The sequence below is a fragment of the Pan paniscus genome, chromosome 3 (assembly GCF_029289425.2).
Source record: "Pan paniscus chromosome 3, NHGRI_mPanPan1-v2.0_pri, whole genome shotgun sequence".
Taxonomy (NCBI): Eukaryota; Metazoa; Chordata; class Mammalia; order Primates; family Hominidae; genus Pan; species Pan paniscus.
The window spans coordinates 16,515,367-16,533,366 of NC_073252.2; the positions used below are offsets into that span (position 1 = coordinate 16,515,367).

General features: G+C 40.0%; 1 pseudogene; it reads right to left on the reverse strand.

Annotated features, from left to right (window-relative positions):
• Positions 1-1,654: 1,654 nt before the first annotated feature.
• Positions 1,655-10,279, reverse strand: LOC129397571 (small ribosomal subunit protein eS21-like; annotated as a pseudogene).
• Positions 10,280-18,000: the final 7,721 nt, after the last annotated feature.

Genomic DNA, 18,000 nt, shown 5'->3' on the forward strand with positions numbered 1-18,000 from the left:
TTTCTTTTTCTGTAGTCCTGTGGCAATTTGTATATCTCTCAAATTTAGCCCACCCACCAGAATGAACCATGTAGCAGCCCGAATGGACATTAACCTTATGGCATCCACACCTCGTAGGTGGGGAAGCTATGCCTTTCCTGCCCATCTCGGGTCTCACGGACTTCCTTGTGATCACATTGCCTATACCCTCCCTCATGGCATCACAATACCCTCCTGGCAGCTCTTAGCACAATCTCTAAAGGAATTGAGGGAAACATTTTTCAGTTTGTAGATAAGGATAAGTGAGAAAGAAAGTGAGAGGAATGAGTTTGGGGAAGCATGCATCTATGAGTTGAATTATCTGGTTCCTATGCCATGTGTCTCTTCCAACAGCTTTCAGAGACCGTTTGTTTGTTTGGTTGGTTGGTTTTTTTGAGATGGAGTCTCGCTCTGTCACCCAGGCTCGAGTACAGTGGCGTGATCTCGGATCACTGCAACCTCTGCTTCCCGGGTTCAAGTGATTCTCCTGCCTCAGCCTCTTGAGTAGCTGGGACTACAGGCATGCACCATCACACCCAGCTAATTTTTGTATTTTTAGTAGAGACTGGGTTTCACCATATTGGCCAGGCTGGTCTTGAACTCCTGACCTCAGGTGATCCATCCTTCTCAGCCTCCCAAAGAGCTGGGATTACAGATGTGAGCCACTGCGCCAGGCCAGCTTTCAGAAACTTTTTAATACAAGTGTCAAACTCTAGAATGTTCCTACACCAAGGATTTGCTTTCTTATTTTTGTGCTCACTTCCCTCCCTGGGATGCAGTCAAGAGAGAGTACAGAGTAAAAGCCTCTGATACATGAAAATAGAGATGATGTTCTCCACTTGGGTTACAAAACCCTGTATAGAGGAGAGAGCTGTGGACTCTGCAGTTGTTCACTCTGATGCTCCTTCTTTTAGCAATGTAGCATGGATACTCACATCTAAATTGTTACTGTTCTATGTTGAGTTATTATTGTCTTTCAGGAAAAAGCTACTGAATCCAACTGTGTCAGGAAGGGTTCCCAGGAAGTAGAGCCTGAGGCGGGGGTTGTTGTAAAAGTGACTTATTGAGGGAGTGCTCTCAGGACAAGGGGAGTGAGAGAAGAACAGAGTGGGAAAGAAGCCCAAGTGTGGATGTTGTTTTGGCTGGGGATCAAATTAGTCTAGATCCCATGGAGACCCTCTGGAGCATGAATTGCATGACAGAGTTGGACTCCTCTTAGGGTAAGGAGTATGGTCTTTAAACCCTTATGTTGGTCAGTCATTGGCCCCAGTCTTCTCTGAAGGAGTTGAGGTGGAAGTGTGATCTGAATGAAGCAGCTCCTTTTTGGTTGAGACAAATCTCTGATAAACGGAGCACCAGTGGCATCTACCGTACCGACCACCTTGGAGCAAAGAAGTGGGGAAAGAAGACAGATTTGAGGATATGCCGACTGCTCAAAACACAATCTTACTGAGGTAACTTCGAGATGCTGACATGGGGATGGGACAAGTGTATGTGCATGTGGTATCTGGATGTGGGAGTCTGTGATGGGAGAAGGTAGCCACAGAATTTTCCAAGATATATGATATGAGACCCAGGCCCTCTTGGTAAAATGTTTAAGGGATGATGACTTCAGAAGACATGAGGGCCTGACAAAAGTAAGCCTTGGACATTTGATTTTTGATAATCTAGAGTCTATTTAATAAGCCGTAGCCATACTATGTCTGTACCTTGGTCTAGAAATAATTCACTGTGATGATATTATGCTTTCTATTTAATTTAATTTGTTTATTTGGAATTTGTATTTTGGCTTTTAAAATTTAACCCATCTAAACAAGGTAATTCCAAAAGGGAAGTGGATGTGTCCAACCCTTTAATTGGGGAGCTACTGCCAGGAGTTCTGAATTGAGCTCTGTGTTGCCTGAGAGTAAAGCAAAAAGGGGCTAAGCATTGGGTTATAAGGTTCTTCTTCTTCTTGTTATTATTATTTTTAAAGGTGCTGTAATGTGAAGAAGGACCCAAAGCCTTCTTTATCTCTCCCAATAATCTCAAACCAAATAGGTGGAACTCCTCGCATAAGTTGATTTACAAGTACCTCTCTAGATAGCTTTCAACAGTGATTCTTGGGCTCTTCCAGAGGTTCTAGAGCTGCTAATGTCTTTAAAGTAGTTTCTTGTCTGCTTCAACCTGGACTTTTGAGAGTGGATGACCTCAGAAATCTGAAGGAGTTGAAAACATACGTGGAAACATATGTGGGACTGACTTTTATATTTTACATATTTAAAGATCTTTTTAAAGATCTTTAAATCTGTAGCTTGCTAGTTGATTGTATGACTGTAGGGCCTGTAGATATTTTTATTGCTGTTAGACGGTCCAGCATTTTGCTCCTAAAGTTTTGTTCCATCTGTTCTTCAATGGAAATTCCCATCTCTGTGGTCACCATTTTCTACATGCCTGAGTAAGATCTTCCAGAGGTAGGGTTACACATGGTGAAAGGGCTTGAATGGGCCAAGTTTGAAGACTTTGTCCTCCAGAATGTCAATAGATCCTAAGAACTGTAGGTATTTGTGTGTGTGTATTTATGAATGAAGTCTATAGATGAAGGCATTGTTTCAACAGCCTGAAAATGGTCTCTGACACATCTGTATTTATTAGCCTCTTTCTTTCTTTCTTTTAGAAGTCTGGTATAGAAGAAATAATAATCAGTTAATTGAGAGGGTTCATTCATTTGAGTTCTGGTTAAAGTCACAGAAGGCTCTGATCTTAGTCCTATTGACCTCTATAAAACAGCAATAATATTATTAAAGGATGTTGTCAGAAAATTAATTTTCTAAGCTGAGATATAAAGCTTTAAGATATATGTATGTGTTTATAGAGAGTTGAATTTTATACACATCTAATTATATGTGTGTAACAGTGTACCTGGTGTGGTGGAATTTTTTATTTAGAGGTGAACATAGAAAGTCATGTTGGAACAGCATCCTTTAGGTGAAGAATTGGGGCATATTTTGACTTTGGAAAATTGTATACAATTAACTGTAAAAAAAAAGTCCTCTGTCTTAGCAAAGGCTTCTCCTCAGTTTGCAGAGGTTTGGGGAGGGAGTGGATGTATTTGAATAAGGATCCTAAAACCCTTCTGAAAGAGAAGGAAGGGAGGCACCAATTCCTATGTTAAAATTAGGAAATTTTAACCAAACGTTAAAATTAGGAAACCCTGCCACAGTGGATTGTGATGGTCTTGACCAAGGTGCATGAGAGAAGAGGACAGTAAGGTCCCAAAGGCCAACTCACCACAAGGGGAAGTAGAGTCTGGCAGTGATCTGAACTCCACACAACAGCACTAACTCCAGGTTAAAGAGCTCAGTCTGGTGCACTATGAGTCTGAGTGCAGAAGATTTACAGGTAGGAGTCAGGAAACTATCAAGTTTACATGTTGCAATAAGGAGGTTAGACATTCCATGATGCTTTCAGAGCCATTGATGGGTTTTAAGCAAGGCAATGGCTTGGTTTTTGTATGAGAGAGCTCATTTTAGTGACCAATATGGAGGATATTTTTAAGATAAACAAGAATAGAGGCTGGGAAGCTGTTGCCATGATCCACGAAAGAGGAAAAGACAGCTTGAATGAGTCAGTGGTGAAGGAAAAGATTCAAGAAGTAGGAGGTAAAGTGATCATAGCTTGGTAATTGATTGGCTCAGGGGGAGCAGTCATTAATTTGTTTGCTATTTGTGCTGTTTATTATTATTACAAATGGCAGGGATTAGAATAAGTGGCCAATTATTCTCTTCCTGTCTACTTGTTTTTAGCTGCTGGTGTCTAAAATGAAAATTATGAAGATGGGACTTTGATTAGCTTCTCCCACTTTCATAATGACTGTGGTTATCATTCCCAGTTTATTGAGTGAAGTCATTGTTTAAATTTGCATAAGTGGCTTTTGGATATGCAAAGGTCCAATTACATTAAAAGCTAAGTATCAATTGATATAGAAGAACAATTATCTAGATATGTCCATGACATTAAAAAGAACAAAGACTGACTGGAGAATTTGCCAACATTTCCATTGAGTTAATTCTGGCTGCCAAAGAACTATGGGAGGAGAACATGAAGAAAAGAAGAAGAAATATAGACAATCTTAGCCAAATGGTACCTCTGCAGATTAGAAGAATGGAGGGCATGCAAAAAAAAAATTAAATTTGAAAACCAAAACATTTTTTGTTGTAAAACAACAATAATCACAACAACCTAAAACAATAAGGTTATTTATATGGTAAAAATAAAAAGGCATCCCCCACCACAACCTCCTACTGTCTAAAACCCCTGGGACAACTTCTGTTAACAGACAGGTGGGGATTCTTCCAGTCAGAAATGTCCTTAAAGAGATTCCATTCATTATACAGAATCTATCATGACACATGTTTCACCAAGGTAACCTTTGATCTGTTTTCTTATCTGTTAAAGTCTACTTGGTGATTCAGTTCATAGCTTGCTAGTTGGCTGAATGCTAGTATTGTTGCTGGCAAGGAATGCTGTTACAGGGGGCCAGTAGACAGTGGAAGTAAGAGAGACAGGACAAAATGCCAGGAGAAAAAGGTGAAGTCAAGGTGGAGTACAAAAGGCAGATGCCAGGCAGGAAAATGGGACGGGCTTGGAAAAGAAGGCTTAGTAAAGTCCACCTTCCTTGTTTTCACTTTTTGTAACCTAATTACTCCAACATCTTTGCTGCTGACTTTTACCCCTGCTTTCTCCTAAATTACTCTCCCAAAGGTCACCAAAGGACCACGTGGTCATCACATTTGATGACCTTCTCTCCATTTTTACCTTCCTTAACCTCTCTGTGTTTGATATTGTCAACCACTGTCCCTTTCATGAGTCCCTGTTTCCATGGCGATGGTGACATTGTACTCTTCCAGCTCTTAAATCCTCCTGACTGTTCTTTCCCTGAGCTCCATAATGACTCCCCTTCCACTTCTCTAGTCTTCTTTTTTTTTTTTTTTTTTTTTGAGACGGAGTCTGACACTCTCACCCAGGCTGGAGTGCAGTGGCGCCATCTCGGCTCACTGCAAGCTCCGCCTCCCAGGTTCACGCCATTCTCCTGCCTCAGCTTCCCAAGTAGCTGGGACTACAGGCACCCGCCACCACACCTGGCTAATTTTTTGTATTTTTAGTAGAGACGGGGTTTCACCGTGTTAGCCAGGATGGTCTCGATCTCCTGACCTTGTGATCCGCCCGCCTCAGCCTCCCAAAGTACTGGGATTACAGGCATGAGGCACCGCGCCCGGCCTTCTCCAGTCTTCTAATTGTGGGGTCTGCCTACAGAACTGTTCTTTTCTTACTTCTCTTTTTTCTGCATTTTCTATTTCTTGGATATTTAATTCACTCCTATGGCTTCAATGATGATTTCTATGACAGAGGTTTTGAAATATGACAGATACAGACATAACTAGAAATATAAATCTGACCCTGACCTCCCCTGGAGTTCTAATCTCCCATTTTCTGTTACCTGCTAGGCAAGTCCCATTTGTATTTTATTTTATTTTTATAGAAAGAAATGAGATAATCATATGTATTGTAAAAATATGAATCCATACACATATGTACTGTATATATATATATGAATACATATACATATGTAATACATATACATGTATATTGTGCATATACACACAAACACATCTTAATGAGACCAATGTCAGGTCTCTACCCCCGAACAATTATGTTGGAATATGTAGGATGGGGCTGCAGCACTTGTGCCTATTAAAAGCTCCCAGAGTGATTGGAAAAGAACAATTATTTCCATAGGTTTTGGGGAACAGGTGGTGCTTGGTTACATGAGTAAGATCTTTAGTTGTGATTTGTAAGATTTTGGTGCATCTATCACCTGAGCAGCATGCATTTGTATTTTAAACTTAGCATTTCTAAAACAAAACTTGTCTTCTTCACCTTCAAACTCCCCAGTATGGGCTAAAGAGACCTTTCTGGCCTATCCCCTGCTCACCTTTCCCGTTTCATCTCTTACCACTCTTCTACAAGCACCCTTTTTTCCAGTCATGTCAAATAACTGCAGTTTCACGAACATGTCATGTTTCACATGCCTCTATGCTATTGAAAACTACGTTCTGTCCCCCGAAACATCCTTCTCCTTGGGCCCGAATTTTTTGTCCCAAAACATTCCTTCCTCAACCCTCCAAATTTTTCTTGTGTATCATTTTCCTTAGGAAGGCTTCCTGCATCTGATGCCCTTCTGCTGTCTCTTATAGCACCCCTTGGAAACTTCTGTTATAGATCGTATCATACTAAAGTGTAGCTGGTTGCTTACTTGTTTGTATTCCCAGGTGAACTGTGAGCCCTTGGAAGTGAAGAAGTATGTCTTTGATGTCTGTACACCCAGGGCCTAAAAAGTGCTTAACACACAGTAAGTGGATTCACACACTTTTTCTGTACTTAATACATACTGAATGTGAATACATACAGTATGTGAATCTGCTTCTCTCTCCTGGTTTCTCTATTTTTGATGGTGGTAAAGCCATCTCAAATTTATATCTCTAACCCTGACATTCCTCCTAACTCCATGATCACATCCTTCCTTCAAAACATCTCCACTTGAACGTCCAAGAGGTTTATTAAATCTAACAGGGGCTAAGCAAAGCCCCTGCTGTCTTTGCCCACCATACCGCATCTTGGTAAGGGCACCACCATTTACCCAGCTGTTCTGAGTACAAACTCTGGAATCATCCTTTTTCTTCTACTCTACATCAAATCCAATAAAAAAGAAATCCTACAAGCGTTGCCTGATCATAGATCTGGAATCTGGCCATTTTTCATCTCCTCCAGCAGTGCTACATCAGTTCAAGCCACCATTGTCTCTTCCCTGGGCTCCCATGGTGCCTTCTTACTGGTATCTGTTTACTCTTGCTCTCTATAAATGATTCCTCCAAACAAAAGCCAGAGGTGCTTACCTTGGCTTACAAGACCATTCAGGATTAGGCCTTTGGCTATCTTTCTGGGCTCATGACCTATCACCTCCTCCTTGTTGACTCTGCTGCCTACACAGGCCCCCTTGTTACTTTCTGAACACACCAGATGGACACTCATTTCAGGGCTTTTTTCATGCTACTCTCTCTGCCCCAGATACTTCTCTCCTAGAACTTCACATGGCTCACTGCCTGGCTTTCTTCTGGTCTCTGCCCAATAGTCACTTCTGGAAAGAGGCCTTCTCTGACCATAATATCTAAAAAAGCACCCCCACAGACTCTATCCTCTTACCCTGATTTGTTTTTTCGTTTGCCATATGATGTTTTATATTTCTTTATATATCTATTGATACTCTCTTTCATTAGTACATTAGCTCCCTGAGAATAGGGTCTTCGTCTACCATGTTCTTTGCTGCAATCCTAGCATCTGGCACTTTTCCTGGCATATAGCAAAAGCTCAACAAATACTTGATGAATGAATAATTCCAGTTATTCAAGGCTGTGAGTCATATTTGACTCCTCACTTGCATTCCCTCCTGTGTGTAGTCACCGAGCCCTTTAGAGTCTTATGTTTATTCATTTCACATTTATTGACTGTAAACTGTCTTATGGTCTGTTTTTCTTTGAGCTAACTTACTTTCCACAAGTGCTATATCAAATGAAGTAATTAATGCAACAAGAACTTTGTAAACTCTAAAGCACTATACAAATGTCATTTTCCTTCCAGTCCCACTGCGATGACATGAGTTAATGTTACTTCCTCTTCCAATCTATACAGGAGCCTCTAACTGAACTTTCTCCTTCCCAAATTCTCCTTAGATTATATATTTTGCACCCTGCTGCCCACTTAGTCTTCTTAAAGCCTTGCTATAATTATGTTCCTCTCCTACTCAAAAACTTTGACTGCCTTCCAGTTCTTGACCAAATAGTATACAAAGTCCTTGACTTGTAACCAAGACCTTCCCTGATGTGGCTTCAGATTGCCTTTTCACTGTTTCTCACTCTTCTCCCACCCAAACCCTGGATTTTCAGGTAAGTTTAGCCCACTAACCTTTCCCTGAGCCCAACTGCCTTCCCCCACTTGTCTTTCACTCATGCTTCCCCTCTGAATGGAAAGCTTCCTGCATACCTTCTCCTTAAAAAACAAACAAACAAAAAAAATCACACCTTGCAGGCTCAGAACAAGTGAGCATCCATGGATTCTGCCATTCGTGGGTTTTTCTACTTCAAGGTGTTCTTTCTCTACTCTCTATTCTTATAGCATTTCATTCTTCCTGTTGAGGGGTACCCTTATCCTCCAACCTTCCTTTCTCTGGAACAGAAAGGAAGGAAATAGATGCAAGGATTAGTTTTAGCATCTGCTTCCATTTTCATTATTCTGATTTAGAAGGCAAGGAAAGTCTTATCTGTTCTTGTTCAAGCTTCTCAGATTATTTGTCCCTCCTTTCTGTCTCTGAGATCTGCCTGCCGCAGTAAGCGTGCTTTCATGACTCCCACCTCCATGTGGGAGGGTTTCAAGAACAGGCTTTCATCTTGACAAATATGGCAGCCTGCCTTTCTGAGCTGGTAGTAGAGGGAAGTAGTGGGAAGCCTACGTGGTTTTTTTTTTTTTTTTTTTTTTTGTTGTTGTTGTTGTTGTTGTTGTTTGAGATGGAGTTTCACTCTTGTTGCTCAGGCTGGAATGCAGTGGCACGATCTTGGCTCACTGCAACCACTGCCTCCTGGGTTCAAGCAATTCTCCTGCCTCAGCGTCCTGAGTAGCTGGGATTACAGGCGTACACTACCATACCCAGCTAATTTATTTATGTATTTTTTTTTAGAGACAGGGTTTTACCATGTTGGCCAGGCTGGTCTCGAACTCCTGACTTCAGGTGATCCATCCTCCTAGGCCCCCCAAAGTGCTGAGATTACGGGCATGAGCCACCGCACCTGGCCAAGCCTACGTTTTACTACAGGATAAGCTGCCTTCTCCATTCTAGCCATTCTATATTATACGGCCAATGATTTGGCTTCTCTGAATCTGACTCCATTTCTTAATTAGTGTTGAACTCTGGAGAAAAGCATCGATTAATTATCACCTTCCCTTAAACTCAAACATCACCCAGTTGACTTTTTTGGCAAACTTCTGTATAATACAGATTTTTGTAAGGCCTTATTCATATTTGTAACCCAATACGTAAGCATATAGAAAGGAGAGGCAGTATTATATACCATCATTTGTCTTAAATCTCTTTCGACTTCAGATTCATGTGACAGTATTTATTTGCATGGAGGCTATATGGGCTAATACATTTGATACTGAGAAAAAAATTAAAAATAAAATATATATGGTGGGAAATAGGATGTGTATTAGTCGGTTCTCACAGTGCTACAAAGAACGACCTGAGACTGGGTAATTTATGAAGAAAAGAGGTTTAATTGACTCACAGGTCCACAGGCTGTACAGGAGGCATGGCTGGGAGACCTTAGGAAACTTAAAATCTTGGCAGAAGGTGAAGGGGAAGCAAGCATTTCTTACCATGGTGGAACAGGAGAGAGAGAGAACAAAGGAGAAAGTGCTACACACTTTCAAACTACCAGAGCTCATGAGAACTCTATTATGAGAAGAGTAAGAGGGAAGTCTGTCCCGTAATTCAGTCACTTCCTACCAGGCCCCTCCTCCAACACTGGGAGTTACAATTTAACATGAGATTTGGGTGGGGACACAGAGCCAAACCACATCAAGATGTTTCTTGTTTCTTGGAATTGTGGCTGAAGCTCAAAGCTGATTATAATGTACAAGTTCTCTACATTATAAATAGAGACGCTGGACACATTTTTAGGACTTACTGAGAAATTACAATACGGAACCTGTGGCTATCAACTCCGTCAACCCCCTTCAACTATGTAAGAGAGGGCTTGAGAAGGTGCCTTAAAGGGGATTTATAGGTGTATGAGCATTTTGACATTTCTTGACTCCTCACTCTGTGGGATGAAAAGAGGGTTTGTCTTTTTTTTTTTTTTTTTAGGTTTTCACTATTTATTTATGACAAATATTCCACATCCGTGATTCTCTCTAGTCAAAACTTCTTTGAGACGATGCTGTTGGCCTTGGCCAATCGGAGAATCGAATCATCTGACTCACCCATCCTACGAATGGCCCCGCAGATAGCATAAGTTTTAAACTGGCCGTTAAACCTGCCCGTGACCTTGTCAGCCTCAGCCACGTTCATCTGGATGGATGCGTGGTCCTTGGCACCGATGATGCGGTTGCTAGCGGAGCATTTCCGCGGAACTTACAGGTCCACGAACTCGCCGGCGTCGTTCTGCATTTCGCGGCTCCGCCTGCTGCCACCACACCGCGCGCGCGAGAGAAAGCCGAGGGTTTGTCCTCTTATGCCAAGTTAGGGCAGCCCTCAAAGCAGATCTCGAAGGGAAGACGTCTACCGAGAGCGGATTTTGATGTATCACTCCATGAGACTGGTGCCTTTCTCTAGCCTGGAGAATTCCAAGGGTGCAAAGCTGGCTGAAGCTATTTGAGATGGCTGGTGAGGATTTGGGCCAGCAGAGGGGTAAGCCTTCAGGACTTGCAGAGTTTGAATGAGCAAGCATGTCTGAGTGGACCCCATGGAAAGCATTCAGGCTTTAGTTGTCTTAAAACGGCCATACCCAGAGCAAGTGTAAAGGCAGTTGTGGAAAATAATATAAACCAGTTACAATAGCATTCTCGGAGTGCTTACCCAGGTACTAGGGATTATTTTATTAATCCTCACAACCACCCTAAAAAGTATTACTTTCATTCCCATTTTTCAGATGAGAAAATGGAGGAGTGAAGTCGTTATTTTCTCAAGATCATAGAATTAGCATGGTTCATAACTGGTATTTAAATAGCAGATCCTTGTATGTATTAGCTTGGTGTTGATCCCATCTATCTGTGGTTGGTTCCCAGATTTACTACCTCCAGCTTTGGTTTCATTCCCTCCTGAACTCAAGACCTGTATATCCAACTGCTTACTTGATATTTCCATTTGGGTATGTCATAGCCAGTGGAAAACACTGGGTAATTTATGAGGATAAGAGGTTTAGTTGACTCACAGGTCCACAGGCTGTACAGGAAGCATGGCTGGGAGGCCTCAGGAAACTTAAAATCATGGCAGAAGGTGAAGGGGAAGCACTTGCTCTCCTCTCTGCCTAGAGGGCTACAGGAAAGTTCCTGATTGCAACTTACCCCTACCTTGCTCTTCCCTATCTTGGTTGCTTGAGTCACGTCTCCTTTCCCTTACCTTCTCCCTTTGTCTGACATACCCAGTTGCTGTAGAACTTGAATCCATTGACTTCTCTCCATTTCCACTGTCATTTTGTGAGTGCAACCCACATCACCCCACTGCTTTTATTCTTCCCTCTCAGCCCACTCTCCACAGTAGAGAGAGAATTATTTTCATCTTCCTTTACTGGCTTGTCATGTATCTGAGAATAAAATCCAAACTGCACCACGGAGCCTTGGAAGGCCTGGCTGCTCCTCCCCTCACTGTTCTCCATGGCTCACTGGACTTTAGCAGCTCTGGCCTCCCTTCTGTTCCCTGGGAACCTTGGCCTTTGCACTTGTTCTCCTCTCTGCCTAGAGGGCTCTTTTTCTCATCTCTTTGCATAGCTGGGTCATCCTCATCCTTTAGGTCTCAACTGAAAGGTCACCTTCTCACTGCTACTCCCAGCTACTCATTCTCTTTCCCATGTTTATCTTTGTCATAGTCCTTCAAACAATTGGTAATTAATTTGCTTATTTTAAAAAACTTGTTTGTTAGATGTGTTTATCCTGTTTCCTCCTCCCAACTATGATCTAAGCTCTCTGAGAAGGGGCCTCACTTACCTTCATGTTCATCACTGTAGTGCCACAATCTAGCAAATTGCCTGGCATATGGAGGTGCTCAGCAAATACCTGTTAAATAAATGAATGCATTTTTTTGTAAGTGTTTGTTGTATAAAAGAATGAAGAGAGAACCAAGTGCCAGATGTCATACACTACATATAGTGGATTTTTAACCTGGTTGGAGTGGGCAGAATGTTGTGGGAGCTAAAACATACATTTATCATACTTATGACAATCGTATCTCTTATAGACATTTAAAAAGCACCACCCATACTTATTCCAGCATTCAAAAAATATTTATTATTTTCTTATGTTCTAGGCACTAGGTTGGTGGCTGGAGATGTGATGAAATAGACATAGTCCCTCTCCTCAAAGCTTATGGTCTAGCATTCCTCCCTGGACAAGAGTAGGGAAAAGTTGGGAGAGGAGACAGAATCAGGTCAAGCTTTCCCTTCTTCTCTATAATATCCCTAGCAAGATATATCAATGTAGAAATCTTAAATAAAATTTATAAGAAAAACACAGAAAGAGTCTCCAAAGGCTAGCAAAATGCCCATCCTTTAAACAGAATAATTAGCAAAGAGAAATTGGAGCAGAGCTTCGTTTAGAAAACAGTTGGTTTTTGGTATGAATTTGTCACTTTTCTAATGTGAAAAATATAAGATGCCAACGCCAAAACTGAAAGTCAGGACTCAAGATACTTGTATCCATTTAGAAATTACTATAGCCCTGTTATTCAGTACTTCTGCCAATATCAACTTCTAATGCGAGGGAACTTGGAACAATGGAGAAAACAGTGGAAAAGTTGGAATTGGATAACCTGGATCAGAGTCCTTGCCCTGTTCCTACAGCTCTTTAGCCTTAAGGATGTGTCCTAACCTTTTCCAGTCCCAGTTGACTTGTCCATCTAATGGGGATGAAAAGAGAATATATCTCAAGACATTTTTGTAGATCAAATTGGCAAATCCATGTTATGTGTTTAGCATAGTGCCTGTCATCTAGCATACAGAATAATATATAGTAATAATATAATTACAGTGATATAATTATTATATTAGTGATTATAATTATTATAACTAATAATATAGCACAGTAATAATATATGAATATAATATATAATGTTGCTAATATTGTAATTTTTGGTGAAATTTATTATAGTACCACCCAAGTTAGGGACTGTCATGAGGAATAAATGATGTGTGCATATACGTGTGTGTAAATACCTATCACAGTGATTGGAACATAGCAGGGCTAAATGAATAGTTGTTGAATAAGCTAATGTATTGGGAAAGCTACAAAGGGTAGATTGTTATACAAATGCTTGTACTTCTTATTTTTAACAAAAATAGATTGAGCAATCAGAATCTCTCTATGAGCAAACAAAGGAGGTCAAAAGATGCTCAAAAATGTCCCTATTGATCAAGTATGTTATTAGAATATTTAGCCATCAATAGGGCATGGATGCTGCCCGACTGGAATAAATGCAGGCAGTAGCTCCTGATGAGGGTCCTAAGGGCCCCAACTCTGCCATGCATTATCCCTTTAGTTAGAAATTGTGGAAAGGTCTTGGAGGGGTCCTAAGAGTGTACCAGAGAAGAGGAAGTGGTAGTATGGGGTGAAGGTGTTTGCATAGGATAGCAGCCATGTTCCAACAAGTACAAAGCAATTTCACTATCTTAATATCTGGTTTAGCTGTGCTGGTGCTTCTGATCTAAAGTAGCTCTGCCCACAAACAAAATCCTACATAACTAGAGTTGAAAAGAGAGACAATATATCCTGTATATACTATGTTCCTCAATTCACTTCCCATCTTAAACACAGGGACAAGGATTTGTTTGCTTGAAAGTAATGATCTGTCAACAAACTGGGTCAAAGAAAAGACCCTGGCAGCTTAGCCTGAGGAGAAGGGTGCTAGTATCACATCACGCATCTATAAAATGTGGGCCGCTTTTGGAAATACGTGGGTGAGTTGCCAGTTGCATCAGCCTAGCTGTTGCAGTTCTTGATAATAATTATTAGTCATCTTTGTTCCAGCAAAATCCTCATCATTCTCAATAGATTAGAGGCTAAATTTCAAATATTTTACTTTAGTAAAAATCTTTACAATTGGACTGTTAGAAACCTTGCATTATTTGAACAAAAGTGACGTATTTGAAGATCAGTGGGAAAGTTGGAAAATAAACCAATTCCTGCTCACTAATTATTTTTTTAAATGCCATGAATGGAGGCTTGGTTTCACTGAATATGCCTTTAAAGATTTTTAAATGTTTTATATCCAGTCAAGTTGAGATTTTTAAGAACATTTTTTATATGTAATAAAATTTTATAATGACTTTTTTCAAAAAAGTTAACAAACTGCAAGCACTTGTTAATAAATGTCTTAATTTAAAAAATGAACATACAACTGTGTAACTAACTCTTTTCTGATCTCTATTGATATACTAAATATCACACAAAATTTGGTGGTCTCTATGGGGTTTGGTATTTGGAAATTACTGTTAGTGAGAAGAAATGGAGGAAGGATCTTATATGTTATGTTTCCTTCTGAGTGAATGAAATCTGTATGAGCTGATTAGCAAAATGGCTTCCATGATCCACCTACTGGATAGCTTATGTGAAGGCATTTAAAAAAATAAGGTATATTAGCAAGGGTTCTCCAGAGAAATAGAAGCAACAGAATTACATATTGCTATCTTTATATGTCTATGTCTGTGTCTATGTCTATGTCTATGTTTATATCTATCTTTGTTGCTATCTATCTATCTATCTATCTATCTATCTATCTATCTATCTATCTATCTATCTAGGTTTATTTTAAGGAACTGGCTCATGTGGTTGTGGAGGGTTAGTGAGTCCAAAACCTGTTTGTGCAGGCCAGCAGACTGGAGACCCACAGGAGAGTTGCACTTCAAGTCCAAGGTCAGTCCACCTGCAGAATTCTTTTTTCTCAGGGGGAAGATCAGTTTTTGTTCTAATAAAGCCTTCAATTGATTGAATGGGGCCCACCCACATTATGGAGGGCAGTCTGCTTTGCCCAAAGTCAGCCAATTTAAATACAAATCTCATTCAAAAACCATATTCACAGGAACATCTAGAATAAAGTTTGATGAAATATCTGGGCATTGTGGCCCAGCCAAGTTGACACATAAAGTTAACCATCACATAAAGTAATGTGAAGAATTATTAACTTTTTGTTGTAATTTATCTTTTTCCAAGAGAAAACTGCCAAGATGGCAAAATGATTGCTTTTTGAGGAATGATTGTAGGTTGAGATGTTAAGCTGGAAAGGAGAAGACTTAGGGACATTTATATTAGGTTGGTGCAAAAATAATTGCAGTTTTCGCCATTGAAAGTAACGATGAAAACCACAATTACTTTTGACCAACCTAATAGTAATACAAAGTAACACCTCCATAGTCTCACTACCCAGAGATGTGTAGTGATATATATATACATACTTCTGCATTTTCAAAATGCTCAAATGCCTGCTTGTGAAAAAAAGAACAGTCCCAAGACCCTCAGAAGAGACAATTTTGCCTGGAGACTGACTGGTGCCATCAGAAACTGAAGGCTTCTGATCAACCTGGCACTGGGCAGTGTCAGTACGGCTCTTTGGTGGTGAACTTGTTTCCAGTTCTTCACAGTGGCTGTTGCAAACTTTTCTCATTTCCCTCAAGCCCCAACCCCACCCTATCCACTTTTTCTTCCACGATGCAGAGACAAAAGGCTGCCAATTCTGCAGCGTCCCCCTCACAACAGCTCTATTTTCAGCCCTTCTTCTTTCCTGTCTCAATGACAGGATTCCTGGATTTTTCCTAAGGCCAGTTCCCCTGCTTGTCTGTTGGCCCTGTCCTTTCCACCTCCCCTGGAGCCTTATTCATTTGGTGAAGTGTGACTCCTTAGAAATAAATATGTAATGGTCTCTGCACTTACTATTTTTTGGCAGGTAGGCTTTATTTTCCCAGTGTCTGCTATGCTGGGCTTAAGACTGGTGGGATTTTATGTAAGGCAGATGACATATATATATGTATATATATATATATGTGTGTGTGTGTGTGTGTATATATATATGTGTATATATATATGTGTGCGTGTGTTTGTATATATGTGTGTATATATATGTGTGTGTGTATATATGTATATATATATACACACACACACAATACTCTTCATTGCTATGTTTGGACTAGTGCAGCAGTCAGGATGACAGAAAGAAAAGCAGATGTACAAAAATGCAGAAAAATAAAGTGTGAAGTGTTTGTAGGTGGAGAGAGAGAATTCTTTGCTATTTGTATTGAATCCTTAATATATTCTAGTGCAGAAAGCATGAAGCATGGCTACCGGAAGCACACATGTGTCACACATCAAAGGGAAGCTGCAGAAAACAGCAACGTTGGTGCAATTACTCTTTCTTATATTTCCCCTCCCCACACTGCTGGGCCCACTAATTTGATTATCTTTATTGTGGGATAATTTGTATACTTCCCCCCCCTTCTTTTAAATGCACAGTTCGATAAGTTTCAAAATATATATATATATTCACTTATGTAATTGCCAGCCCAATCAAGACATAAGTTTGATTCCATCACCCTAAAAAGTTACCTCATGCCCCTTTGCATTCAAAGTCCCCCATCTCCAATCTCAAGAAACCATAGATCTGCTTGCTCTTAATATAGACTAGTTGTGCTTGTTCGAATGCAGAAAGCCACAATAGGGTTTTCTTTTTTTTTTTTTTTTTTTTTGAGACAGAGTCTCTCTCTGTCATCCAGGCTGGAGAGTGCAATGGTGCGATCTCGGCTCACTGCCACCTCTGCCTTCCAAGTTCAAGCGATTCCCCTGCCTCAGCCTCCTGAGTAGTTGGGATTACAGGCGCCTGCCACCACGTCATGATGATTTTTGTATTTTCAGTAGAGATGGGTTTTCGCTATGTTGCCAGTCTGGTCTCGAACTCCTGACCTCAAGTGATCCACCCGCCTCAGCCTCCCAGAGTGCTGGGATTACAGGTGTGAGCTGCTGCGCCCAGGCGCCATATTAGTTTTGACTGTTTATATGAATAGTATCAGATAGTATACACTCTTTTGTGTCCGGACTCTTCAACAAAGCATTTTTGAGATTCATTCATGTTGTTATCAATAATTTGTTCCTTTTTATTTCTGAGTGGTAGTCTATTTATAAATATACCACAATCTGTTTATCCAATCAAACCACACATTTGGGTTGTTTCCAATGGTTGGCTATTATGAACAAAGCTACTATGGAGATTCATGTGCATATACATATGCTTTGATTTCTTCTGGGTATATACTGAATAGTGAGATGGTAAATATACATTTAACTTTATAAGAAATTGTCAGATGGTTTTTCACCAGCAATGTTGCTTCTTACCTTCATTAATACTAGATATTGCCAGTCTATTAAATTTTATCCATTCTAAACTATAAGTGCAGTTATATTTTATTTTGGTTTAAATTTGCATTGGTCTAAAGACTAAAGATGTTGCCTATCTTTTCATGAGTTTATTAGCCAATAAAGCATCCAAATCTTTTGTCCATTTTTTACTGGATGTTTGTTTGTCTTCTTGTTATTGAGTTGGAAGAATTCTTTATATATTCTGAATACAAGTGTTTTCTCATATATATGGATTGTGAACATTTTCTCACAATCTGTGGCTTGTCTTTGCATTTTCTTAATAGTGCCTTTTAGAAAGGACAAGTTTTGATAAGGTCAAATCTATCAGTTTTTCTTTTATGGTGTGTCCTTTCTATTCTATCTAAGAAATCTTTGCCTGTCCCCAAAGTTGTGAGGATTTTCTTTCGTGCTTTTTAATGTAAATTGTTTTCCGCCTTATAGAAGCTTTGTAGTTATGGCTTTTTCACTTAGGTCTTATCCATTTTAAATGAATTTTAATGTGTGGTGTGAATTAAAAATTGAGTTTTTTTTTTTTTGCGTATGGATAGTTCGTTTTTTGCAAATGGATAGTTAGTTTTTCAACACCATTTACTAAAAAGACTACTGTATTTCCATTTATTTATTTTGGCATTTTCAGCAAAAATTAATGGGCCATATATGTTTGCATATTTCTAAACTCTTCATTGTCTTGTCTTCCACTGATGTGTATGTCTCTCTTTGTATCTCTGTCATACTGTCTTGGTTACTGCAGCTTTCAAATAAGTTTTGAAATTAGGT